Raw genomic sequence first — 13,303 nt, forward strand, 5'->3', positions numbered from 1 at the left:
AAATGAGAGAATTCATCCCTTCCAGCTCTGCATCTATGACTCTGTGGTGGCAGAAGTTATTCCAGAAAGCCTGCCTGCTTTCTTGCCCTGTTCCTCTTTCCTGTCCCTTGCTTTAGGATGAGGTGATATGATTGAGAGCTATTTGGGTAGATTGGGTGGGTTTAAATGGAAGAAGAAAACCAGTATAGTTTCTTTTTCTTAGAATGAGTTATGGGCAAAGATATCATCCCACGTTATTCCTTTCTCTTTCAAGCTCAGGCCTAACAGAACCCAGCAGAGAGAAAAGGCAGTGACATAATTGGCTGGGGGATATTGGAGGGTCAGAAGCTGTGATGGTGGTGGTATCTTAATGGTGATGACAGGTGTGGGGGTTATGTAATTAATAACTGGAAGAGCTTAGCAGAACAGCTTGCTTTGTTCCATAGACATAACTTGAAAGTACCCCGTGGGAGGCTGAGGTGGGCAGATCACTTGAGGCCAGGATTTTGAGACCAGCCTGGCCAACATGGCAAAACTGTGTCTCTAGTAAGAATACAAAAATTAGCTGGGCGTGGTGGTGCACACCTGTAATCCCAACTACTCAGGAGGCTGAGGTACAAGAATCACTTGAACAACCAGGAGGCAGAGGCTGCAGTAAGTATAGATCACACCACTGCACTCCAGCCTGGGTGACAAGGGTGAGACTGGGGAAAGAAGGAAGGAAGGAAGGAAGGAAGGAAAGAAGGAAGGAAGGAAGGAAGGAAGGGAGGGAAGGAGGGAGGGAGGGAGGGAGGGAGGGAGGGAGGAGAATAAAGAGTAAAAGAAAGACAGGAAGACAGGAAGGAAGGAAAGAAGGAAGGAAGGGAGGGAGGGAGGAAGGAAAGAGAATAAAGACTAAAAGAAAGACTGGAAGATGAAGGGAAGGGAGGGGAAGGGAGGGGAGGGAAGGAGAGCGGAGGGGAGGGGAGGGAAGGGAAGGGAAGCTGACACCACACAAGGCTGGGCTGCCAGAGCTCCAGGCCCCCAAGAGGCTGCCATTCAGCCAGGTTCCAAGAGCTGGACTGCCAGGCACAGGGGCCATTGGAGCCAGAGGCCCAGGGGACAGAGCCAGCCCTGCCAGATGCCCAGCTCTGCCCAGTAGAAAAAAGGAAAAAAGAAAAGAAAAGAAGGCACCCTGATGGTCATCTGCAAGCAACAGAGACACTGAAGTCAGTGGCCAAATACTCTAGCCTCCTTGTCATCCAGGCAGATGATGCCGAGGGCTGTTCTACAAGATTTCTTGGTGGACGCCTAGCTGGACTGAGCCTCAGTTGCCCATGGCAGTGATTGGCCCATCAACATACCTTAATGTTGGCTTCTTTCCCTTTCACAGTTTGCTTTCCCCATTTCTTCACTCCTATTTTCTGGAATCACCTCTGAAAAAAAATTACCTACATCCGAGCTCTTGTCTCAAGATCTGCTCTTAGGAGAATCCATACTGACAAGGGCATCCTCCAATCCAAAAGCGAGTCTGAGCAGGTTGTATTACCCCTGGGAAATCATGCTTCCATTCTCCTGCATCTGCAGCTGCTCTCAGCTAAGAAGCTCCTACATGAGACCCTGAGAACATTTATATTTTCAGGAGTTCTGGGTGATTGGGCCTGTGTGTGCCAGAAAGGCCACGTGACTGGTTGGTGGCTGGGTAAACAGAATCCCTGGTTCCCACCTCCTTTGCTGGCTTGTGGGTGGGCACACAGCCAGGCCTAAAGGTACCATGCACACAGAAACTTACACTTTCTCTCCCACTCTTGCTATTTCACAGTCGTGCACACACATTTTGCATTAAGAAGCAAATCTACCCCTCTGTGGACAGGGTCACACCCCAGCAAGAGTTCCCCATGGGCTGTGAGAAGGAGAGGACCATCGGGAGGGATCTAGGCAGGAGGAGTCTCTTTGGAATTCTTGTATGAAAAGGTTTGGGGAACACAGATCATCCACTCTCACAGAACTAGTGGGACTCCTCTATGGGTACAGTCCAAGGGGTCAAAGCATTGTATGGTCAGTCCTGAAAGGGGTCATTTAGAACTCTGAATAATTAAACTTTCAAATGATTGACCAGTGGGAGGGATGTTTTTCTGAAATCGTGCCATCTCAACAGATGGGCAGGCCTCATCAGGTGCAGTGGATGGACAGAGTGTGGGGCTGCAGTCAACCTTTGATTTCTGGCTTCTGTCTGAAAAACTGATTTTGTTTTGACCAGTCAGGCATTCATTCAGCAAACTTGTATTGAGCACTTGACCCAAAGATGACTGAAACCAACCCCCTTCTCTCACGGTTCCAAAATTAGTCATACATTTGATTTAAAAGTAGATGTGATTTCTTTTCCAGGAGAGTCTTGAAGGACTTCTGACCATGTGAGTAAGGACACTTTTCGGAGATGGATTGGGAGTGAGAACAATGCTTAAAAGGAGGTATAAGGGAGGAAATGGGGGGGGGAGACTATGGAGAGGAGGGATAGAAAGAGGGGCATCCTCTGAAACCCCAAACAGTGAGGTCTTTTGTACTCTAACCCTGCCCATCACATGGAACAAGGGAACATGTTAGCTACGAAAGCCACCACTTCAGGTCCTAGATGGCTGCTGTTTTGAGGTACCCACCTACACCCTCCAGAGAAAGAACTGCCCACCCACACGGTCCCACCACTTGCATTTTGCCTAGAGCAGTGGGGAGTGGGAGTTACAGGGGGATGAGTAGACCCCTGTGCATCACTAAGCAAAGAGGATCAGGGACTAGCAGGTGAACCTCCAGCTGGAAGCACCAGGAGGACAAAAACTGCAATTTCTTCCTCAAGGGGGACATGGGACAACCCGCTGCAGGGGACAGAAGAGCAGGATCCTGCCATATGTTGTGGAAACTGCAAGGCCAGATTCCACCTGTCCAGTCCCCAAGGGAAAACTTTCTCCATGACCCTAAAAAACCAATTGGGCTAGTTAATGACTCAGCAAAATTTTAGTAAGATGAATCTCCCTAAAAACAGCAACTGGACACGGCTCCTCCTCCTGCATTCATTCTCTCATTCTCTTTCCCTCTCACCCCTAGTTTTCGCAAGAATAAAACACATGAAGTGAGCCACCCCATCCTCTACCCTACAGCCTGTTTGGACTAGTAAATTACTAGTCAACCTTTCTAAACAAACAAAACGGGTTTCCAAACACAGGGGAAAGGAAGGAAGCCAAAAAAAGGAAGAACGAAGAAAAGGAGCTCAGCCCTTCCTTCTCCGTGGAGCCTCCCCAGCCCACCAGGGAGCATCACCTCCACCAGTAGCCATGGCAGACCCACTGTGTGCCAGTCACATATTAGGTCCTGGGAGATAAGGATCCTGCTGAGGAAGGGCTCACATGCCTCTGGCGGTTGGGGTAAGAAAATATGCAAATCAGCAAGGACCTTGAAGGGAGCCTAGTGCTGAGAGGGAAATGGGTACAAGGAACAGGTGGGAATTCCCAAGGAAAGTGGGGCAGAAAAAAGACTTTATTAAAAAATGATTTTGTAAATACTTTATTTTTTTTTAGAGTAGCTTTAGGTTTGCCACAAAAGTGAGAGGAATGTGCAGAGGTCCCCTCTAGCCCTTCCCCTTACGCATACATAGCCTCCCCCATTATCAACATTCCCCCACTAGAGCATTTATTACCACTGATGGACCTACACTGACACATCATTATCACTCCAAATCCATATTTACATTAGAGTTTGCTGCTGGTATTATGCATTCTATGGGTTTAGACAAATGTGTCACCACATGTTTCCACCATTATAGTATCAGACACAGTATTTTCACCCCCCTAAAAAGCATCTGCGGATTTTTAGAGAAAAAATGTTGCTAGGTAAGTGTTGCTTTCCTAGCAGGGGAACAGCAAGAAACAGGAGTCACTTTGGTGACTACCGAGGTGAAACACCACGGTGCTGTTCTGCAAATGGCTGGAAAATAAGGCTCAAGGAGCCAGATGGGGCCGAGAAAGAGAAAAAGACAGAAACACAGGCAGATTTGAAAACCGTGAGACTAGATTTGCATGAGAAGGGATTGAGACTTCTGCAACAGCACAGGGGAGAAATGAGGGGGGCTTTTAGACATAGTGAGAGGTATGAGCAAAGCAGAGTTGAAAAGCCTCCTGGTAACTGCTATGATTGACAGCCAGGAGGGCAAGGTTCCCCAGCACAGCCCTGGCACAGGCAGCTCTAGAGGTCTCCCACTCCCTTCCTTTTGCCAGTCTCCACCCTTCTCTCGCTTTGGGGGACTGTGATCATTGGGTGGCAGATGACTTCTTGAGACGTTCACTAATGTTTCCCTCTTTACTTCCTCCGTGCCTTCGTGGTTAATGGTTTGCCAAAGCAGAAGGAACATGCCTGTAGGCGCTTGCCATGGTGACTTTTGCTTCCCAAAGTTAAGCTACTGAGCCGTTTATGGTTTGTATGACGGGGTCTCAGAGGTTAAGAAAAGGAAGGAGAACTTCTAGGGGATACATGGGGACTGAAGAAGAGGGGGCAGACATTTCTGCAAGCCCTGAGCTGCAGTGCACACACACTCAGCTGTGGAGCTTCACAGCCATTCCATCTGCAGGCTCCCAGCCTCTCCAGAAACTTCCGTGCCCCAGGAGTAACAGAGACAAGGCGACGGGAACAAGACAGTATCTGCGGAATACACTGCCTGCTAAAGACAAGAGAGGACTCCCCAGATCCTTGTATTAAACCCTAGGCCTTGGTATTGCAGGAAGAGCTTAGCTTCCCAAAATCGGAGGTCAATTTATTGTCTGCCCTGTAGAATGGGAGCCAGAGTTTGAGGAGTGGATGTAAACAAGGAATGCACTGTTTCTCGAACATACCTCTCTTCACTATCTGGGCAGAGTCTAAGTCTGCACCAAGCATTCACCGCTCAGCTGAATGCTAGTTCACCTCTCAGCTGAATGCCATCACCAAGGTGCTAGGATTCAGCTGAGAGGCTGCAGCAGCGGAGGCAAATTGAGGAGGGTGCGGTGCGCACCGTCTCCCCATCAAACTAATGGAAACCCAGGTGACCATCCTTGTGTCCCCGAGGACTGTCAAGTTGGCTGCTAGGAAGGAGGTGGCGTTCCAAGCTTTAACTTTTAAAACTACTTGTAGGTAAGCAAAAATACTAAACCGTCAATGGAAAAAGTCTGTCCGGCGTAGCTCTAACCCGGCACAGCGCCAGCGGGCGTGGCAACAGCACCAGCGGCGCGCCGCGCGTGCGCACTACACACTCTGAAGCCGCCAAGCCCGCCGCGAGGTGGGCGGAGGCTGCCCGGGCATCCGGGTCCCTCGCCCCGCCCCCGCTGCATGAATGAGAGGCGCGGCGCCCGCCCCTCCCCCGCCGGGCCCGCCCCTCACGAGGGGCTGCCGAGCGCAGTCAGCCGCCGCCACCTCAGCTGCGCTCAGTCCCGACAGACCCTCGCCGCCTGCAACCCGCACCCCGCTGCAGGACGCTGACGGTTCCGCACGTCTGGCGCTGTCGCCGGCGCGCCCGAGTAAGTGAGCGAGGGAAGGCGGGGGCGCCGTGGGCCGCCGCCCCCGCACTGGGGTTTGGGGAACCCAGCCGGTCCGGGTTCGGGATGCTGAAGAAACCGCGGGCCCGCGCCTACCTCCCCCCACACACTCTGGGCGCCTTGGCGGGCCGGGCGCGGGGCGCAGGGGTGAGGCGGGGGCCCCAGGCTGAGGAGGGACGCGCAGGAGGGTCCGGCGCGACCCGGGGACTGGAGGGTGAGTCCCGCTCAAAGGGCAGAGCGGGGCTGTCACCGGGAGACCACAGGGAAGGTGCGCGGGCCCCCGCACGTCCTGCTTGCCGGAGCCTCGGCGTCGGGTTCCCGGGCGTGGGAGGCGGCTGGGGTGAGCTGGGAGGCGAGGAGGAGGATGGCGGGGACGCTGCCTCCGCGCCGGCGGTGGGCGCGCGCCTTGGGGGTCGCGGCGTGGCGGCGTTCTCCTGGTCCCGGTCCACTCCTCCCCTTCTTTGTGGCGCTTGTCTCGTACCCCGTTGTCACAGTGTGTATGGCAGTGGTCAGGGTGGAGACCTCTTCCCTCGGCTTGCTCATTAATGAGAGTCACCATCTGTGGGCAGGGGGGCGTGTGTGCTTCCACAGGCCGGAGAATTAGGGACCCTCCTTTGTTTCTGGAGACCTAATGGGTGTGTGTGTGTGTGTGTGTGTGCGCGCATGCAAGTGAGAGGGACACCTATGAAATCAGAGATTGTCAACAAGGGTATAAGGAAAAGAGGAGGGGATAAAACTTCATCACACCTTTACCCAATTCTTTGTCTGATGTTATTTCAAACAGCAGGGTTTTTTTCTCACTGTAAAACCATTGGGTTTTATTGATTGGAAATGTGCGTCTAAATTCTTATATAGCTGTCTCTAGAATACTTTGCCTTTCGGTGCTTAGTTAATGGTTAAGAGTCTCATGTCTGTCTACATGGGAATACTCGAACGTACAGAACAGTGTTTTCTGGGTTTAGTTCATTGATAATTTGCCTGTATGCTCATAAACATGTCTATAGGAATACTCCAGTGTATCTGGGACAGTTTTCTCCGCTCCTGACTACAGGCAGATTTTGTTTCTTCCTGCCTCCCTGTGTTAATAAGAAGGTGGTCCAGCAGGTTCTCTCCACCTCCTTGCTTTTTTTTTTTTTTTTTTTTTTTTCCTAGTGCTTTGGCAGAGGGTTTTATTGCATATTACCCTGGCATGCGCCCTTGCTTTGATGTGAATTTTCCTGTGTTCTGTTGTCTGGTTGTACAGCCCAGCTCAATGGCTCCTCTTACAGGACTACTGGAAAACAGAACACCTTTTTTCATTGTCCTCATCCCCAGAGAGAAGGAAGCTCTGTAGGTTCCCACAGACGTTGGCTCTGTCAGACTGCCTGCCTGACTTGGTTGTGCTGATAAAGTTATGAAGAGTTGCAGCTGATGTAGACCAATTAAAAAGAGGCTGTTGAGATAGCAACCTGCTCTTCCTTGATATTTTGTTTTTAAAACAAATGATATGAATTTTGCAAGATAGTTGTTAACTCTGGTTGCATGATGATTTTCAGTTTCTTGTTTACCCTTATGCTTTTAGGGTATTAGGAAATTAGGTAAACTCAGTTGTAAAAAAAAAAAAAAAAAAAAACACACACCTCCATGATATTTTTATTATGGGCCGGGCGCAGTGGCTCACAGCTGTAATCCCAGCACTTTGGGAGGCCGAGGTGGGTGGATCTTTTGAGGTCAGGTGTTCGAGACCAGCCTGGCCAACATGGTGAAACCCTGTCTCTACTAAAAAATACAAAAAATTAGCCAGGTGCAGTGGCAGACGCCTGTAATCCCAGCTATTCGGGAGACTGAGGCAGGAGAATCTCTTGAACCCTGGAGGCAGAGGTTGCAGTGAGCCGATATCGTGCCATTACACTCCAGCCTCGGCAACTAGAGTGAAACTCCATCTGAAAAAAAAAAAAATTTTTTTATTACGATCTTTTGATTCAAAACAGCAGTTTTAAAAAATTAAGAGGTGCTTACATTGGATGACATAAATAATTGTATGAGTTCTATTTTCCTTTTTAAGGTTTTTAAAAAATCACGTGTATTTTAATTCCTAGTAGTTTTCAATGGAAAATGAAATGTAAAGCAGTCTTCCACAGGATCTGTTTATGTACATTCCCTCTGTTTAAAACATTTGCTTTTAATTTGAAGGGGAAATTTTCCATAGTTGGATCAGGATACATTATTATTGTTAAATTCTTACCTTATGTTACCAGGTTCAAATTCTTTTTTTGAAAGAGTAAAAAGAATTTAGTAAAAGTTGATTTTTCAATTGAGGAAGTTTTGGTTTTATAATGCATGATTTAAATAAAATCTTACTATCAATTTAATTCAGATAAGTTAATTTAAAACAAGAGCTTTTATGAAGGAAAAATGAAGCAAGAAAAAAAAAACAAGACCTTTATTAACTAAAGTCGCTAATGTTGAAGCGACCCAATACATTTATAAACTGCCTGACTTGACTGCGTAAGACATTTTTTAGGTGTCCCCTTAAAACAAACCATAAGGGGAAGTCTTCGATAAACAGAGTAGTATAACCGGAATTATCACTGAAATAGGCTTGCACAGTAGCGCAATTTCATGGAACTTTAATTTTGCAAGAGTGACTTAGCTATTTTTAATATCAACAAAGGAACCTAAATACAGCCTGGCCTTGTTATTCAGGATTCTGTTAACCAAAATATTTGCCAACCCATAGTTTAGCATTCTGTAGTATGATGATTAAAGAAAAATTCTAAACTAACTTTTAGATCATCAAAATAGATAAAATAATGTTAAGTGCTGTCTCAATGGTAAATATTTATTCATTAGAATAGTAATATTATGTTAGTGATGGTAAGAGAATATATGATAACACTTTGTTAACTAGGATCTATTAATCTCCCAGTAATGTCGCATAATAAAAAGTAATTTTTTTTTCCATTGAGCATTCTCTATCAATAATTTGTTTTTGTTTTTTGGGTTCTCTTTTTTGAGATGGAGTCTTTCCCTGTCCCCCAAGCTGTAGTGCAGTGGTGTAATCTCAGCTCACTACAACCTATGTCTTCCGTTTCAAGTGATTCTAGTGCCTCAGCCTCCCAAGTAGCTGGGACTCAGGCAAGGACCACCACACCTGGCTAATTTTTTTTTGTATTTTTAGTAGAGTTGGGGTTTCGCCATGTTGGCCAGACTGGTCTTGAACTCCTGTCCTCAAGCCATCCACCCTCCTTGGCTTCCCAAAGTACTGGGATTATCGGTGTGAGCCACCTCACCCAGCCAATAATTGTTTACTGCTTTAAGTGGGAGTTTATTCTAAAGATAAGTAATATTATTATTATCATGTGTTAGCTTGAATCATATGAAATTGCCATGTTTTAGTTTGAGAAATGATCAAACTCAGCAGTCTTATATGGTTCAACCACTCTCAACTCTTACTGGTTTCTTTTGGTATTTGCCTTTATATTTCTTTTTTTCTTTTTCTTTTTTCTTTTTTTTTCTTGGTCAGCACCAATACCTTTATATTTATTTCATTTTTAATGTTTATATTGCTGTTTCTTAGTTTTTCACTTTTCGATATTATCTGTGGACTTCTGTTTTGGAAGTTGAAGACTTAACTGTCTCACATAACCATCCTTCCATTTCCCACTCGTACTTGACAGTTAAGTCGGTATTCAGTATACATGTGACTGACAGTGTACCTATTATTCACAGATGGGCCACATAGGGTACTGTTACAGTATTTTCTTCTTGTACAATGTTTATTGCTCCTGAATTAAATAATTGCCTCTTTTGTTTGTTTGGTTTTCATTTGCTGAGTTTTCTCTGTATCGGTCACTAATTTATCCAAACTCTATGACAAAACTGATTATCTTTGAATAGTCTGAGATAATTGCTCACTTTCATATCTTTTCCCCAGGAGATGGTCCTACTGGAGCCCACTGTCTCCTATTCCAGTCTGGACTGGTTTGCTCCCTGGACTACTGCATAGCCATCATCCTGGGACTTCCCTTTGTCATCATCTTGGGAACTCCCTCTGCCTTCCTCCAGTGTTAGGTCTTCTTTTTCCTGGACCCTGTGTCTTCCTTATTCTTGAGTACCTTCCTGAGAAAGGGTACATACAAAATCTGAAATTCCTTCCTGAATTCAGAATTTACATGTCTGGAAATGCCTTCATTTTACCTTCACATTTGGATGGTAGTTTAGCTTGGTGTTAAATTCTGGATTGAAAATTAGCGTCACCGTTTTGAAGACATTGTTCTGTTAGCTTCCACTGTCACTATTGAGAAGTCCAATATCATTTTAATCTCCATTCCCTTTTTCTACCCACTCTGGAAAATTTTAGGATCTTCAGTTTATCCCTGGTGTTCCTGACATTGCATGATGTACCTTAGAATAGATCTTTTTTCTTTCCTTTTGCTTGTGGGGTAGATTGTATTTTCTAAAAATGGCTGTACATATATGTGTGTGCATACTCCTCCCATCTTACCCAATATGCTATTCTTTGTGGTGTTCTTGTGCCTCTGTCAAGCAGTGGGATCTTTGTTTCCTCCTCTTTAATGTATGCAGACATGAAGTCTCCTCCGAATGTTTTGGGTCTTGAGCATTGTATTTTAAGAGCACACATAGAAGATCAAGAACATGCACCTGGCACTGCTAGGTGCCCAGAGCCATCAGGCCAGCATCTCCCTTCCCATTTGCCTTGTGACCACTGTTCAGACATTTTGAGATTAAGCATTGTAGATGTGTATGTGTTCATTGAGAGGGGGGGTTAAGTTTTTTTACTTTTAAATGAAATCAGTGAAAATATCAATTAACATCACAGAGTTTCAAGTAGTGAAATGAATCAACATGAAGGCTGTCAGGTGCGTTTTTAAAAAATCTACCTTAGGAAATGACAGAACTATTCATGACCAAACAGAAACTATCTTGAGCTCCATGATTAAATATGTCATTATTAAATGTGACAAATATATTGTTTGGAAGAATTTCTGTGATGAGAAGATAGAAGCCAAAGGAGGCACATAGACCACAGCTTGACAGAACATTGTCAGTATGTTTTTGTTTATCTCATGGATACATATTTTTATTTTGAGACAGGGTCTCTGTCACCCAGGCTAAAGTGCAGTTACGATCTCGGCTCACTCTAACCTCTGCCTCCCAGGTTCAAGCGATTCTCCTGCCTCAGCCTCCCAAGTAGCTGGGATTACAGGCACGTGCCACCACTCCTGGCCAATTTGGATACATATTTTTAAAACATTCTTTGTTTACTCTTTAAAAATTTTTAAATTAAAAATCCTTTTTTTCTATTTATAGCTGCTTTATCATTCATCTGGCTTTTCCATGACACCACCCAAGTGGCTGGATATTACAAGAGAACTTCAGATTCATGACCAAAAATCTGAAGTGGGCACTCAGCACTGCCCAGCAAAGCTACCACTGATTCCTAATATCTATCTTTTTGCCTATCACTATTTCATAACTTCTCTTTACTCCTTAAACTCATCAGCAACTCACTCTTTTCACTCAGATAAGCTGACCTCATATAATTCATTGAAGTTTAGAAGATATCAGATAGAAACCCCTCATCTTCTCCCTACCAAATCTAGAAATCTGCCTTCCTTGGGACCCCTGTTTTCTGTCTCCTGTTGGAGGCCAGCTCCCCTCCTACTATGTTCCTCCTCACATCTTCTATACCTCATACCTCCTCATAACTCACAGTTTCTGCATTTGTGCCCTCTCTCTTGCATCATGAGCAACTCTCCAGGGAGCTATCCATGTCAGCATACACACATACTGTGACGTTGCCCATCTTTAAAGTCAGAATAATAAGCTTCAGGCCTCTGAGGCAACACAACATATCTACAACCATCTGATCTTTGACAAACTTGACAAAAACAAGCAATGGGGAAAGGATTCCCTGTTTAATAAATGGTGTTGGGAAAACTGGCTAGCCATGTGCAGAAAGCAGAAACTGGACCCCTTCCTGACACCTTACAGTAAAATTAACTCCAGATGGATTAAAGACTTAAACATAAGACCTAACACCATAAAAACCCTAGAAGAAAATCTAGGCAAAACCATTCAGGACATAGGCGTAGGCAAGGACTTCATGACCAGAACACCAAAAGCATTGGCAACAAAAGCCAAAATAGACAAATGGGACCCAGTCAAACTCCACAGCTTCTGCACAGCGAAAGAAACAGTCATTAGAGTGAATTGGCAACCAACAGAATGGGAAAAAATTTTTGCAGTTTACCCATCTGACAAAGGGCTGATATCCAGAATTTACAAAGAATTAAAACAGGTTTACAAGAAAAAAAACAAGCCCATTCAAAAGTGGGCAAAGGATATGAACAGATACTTTACAAAAGAAGACATACATGAGGCCAAAAAACATATGAAAAAATGCTCATCATCACTGGTTATCAGAGAAATGCAAATCCAAACTACATTGAGATACCATCTCACGCCAGTTAGAATGGCGATCATTAAAAAATCCACAGACAACAGATGCTGGAGAGGATGTGGAGAAATAGGAACACTTTTACACTATTGGTGGGAGTGTAAATTAGTTCAACCATTATGGAAGACAGTGTGGCGATTCCTCAAGGACCTAGAAATAGAAATTCCATTTGACCCAGCAATCCCATTACTGGGTATATATCCAAAGGATTATAAATCGTTCTACTATAAGGACACATGCACATGAATGTTCATTGCAGCACTGTTTACAATAGCAAAGACCGGGAACTAACCCAAATGCCCATCGATGATAGACTGGACAGGGAAAATGTGGCACATATACACCATGGACTAGTATGCAGCCATCAAAAACGAAGAGTTCGTGTCCTTTGTAGGGACATGGATGAACCTGGAAACCATTATTCTCAGCAAACTGACACAAGAGCAGAAAATCAAACACCGCATATTCTCACTCATAGGCGGGTGTTGAACAATGAGAACACATGGACACAGGAAGGGGAGCACTACACACTGGGGTCTGTTGGGGGGAAATGGGGGAGGGACGGGGAGAGGTGGGGAGAGATAGCATGGGGAGAAGTGTCAGATATAGGTGAAGGGGAGGAAGGCAGCAAATCACATTGCCATGTGTGTACCTGTGCAACAATCTTGCATGTTCTTCACATGTACCCCCAAACATAAAATGCAATAAAATAAATAAAAAATAAAAAAACAAGAGCAGAAAATCAAACACTGAATGTTCTCACTCATAGGTGGGTGTTGAACAATGAGAACACATGGACACAGGGATGGGAGCACTACACACGGGGTCTGTTGTGGGGAAATAGGGGAGGGACGGCGGGGGGTGGGGAGTTGGGGAGAGATAGCATGAGGAGAAATGCCAGATAGAGGTGATGGGGAAGAAGGCAGCAAATCACACTGCCGCGTGTATACCTATGCAACAATCTTGCATGTTCTTCACATGTACCCCAAAACCTAAAATGCAACAAAATATAAAATAAAATAAACTTAATCTTGTTTCAGCTTTGGGGAAAAAAAAAAAAGAGTAAGCTTCAGCAAACAACTTTTCCCAGACCCTTCTCTATCCCTTCTGTTTACCTGCATGGTTAACTTTTTCAAAAGAGAAGTTTACATTTCTTCCCTACCTCCTCTATAGTATGTACCACTCTCTGAAATACTGTTGTTTAGTAATTTTTGTGTCACTTACCCCCAACAGAAGGTCAGCTCCAGGAAAGCAAAGCAAGTACCTCATCTCTCCTGTTTACCACTCTGTCCCCTAGGACAGCAGGTGGCACAAATATCTACTCAGT

The 13,303-nt window shown here is 45.3% G+C and overlaps 1 protein-coding gene across 2 annotated transcripts in view; it reads left to right on the forward strand.

Moving 5' to 3' along the window:
• Nucleotides 1-5,340: 5,340 nt before the first annotated feature.
• The window catches only part of RNF24 (ring finger protein 24), an 84,658-nt gene continuing 76,695 nt past the window's right edge, over nucleotides 5,341-13,303 (forward strand). Inside the window, exon 1 of one of the 2 annotated variants that reach the window (XM_074406305.1) lies at nucleotides 5,341-5,495. The gene's annotated coding sequence lies outside the window, so the exon portion shown is untranslated. The remainder of the gene's footprint in view (nucleotides 5,496-13,303) is intronic. The other variant, XM_039479444.2, reaches the window with a different exon arrangement.

The sequence above is a fragment of the Saimiri boliviensis genome, chromosome 9 (assembly GCF_048565385.1).
Source record: "Saimiri boliviensis isolate mSaiBol1 chromosome 9, mSaiBol1.pri, whole genome shotgun sequence".
NCBI classification, from domain to species: Eukaryota; Metazoa; Chordata; class Mammalia; order Primates; family Cebidae; genus Saimiri; species Saimiri boliviensis.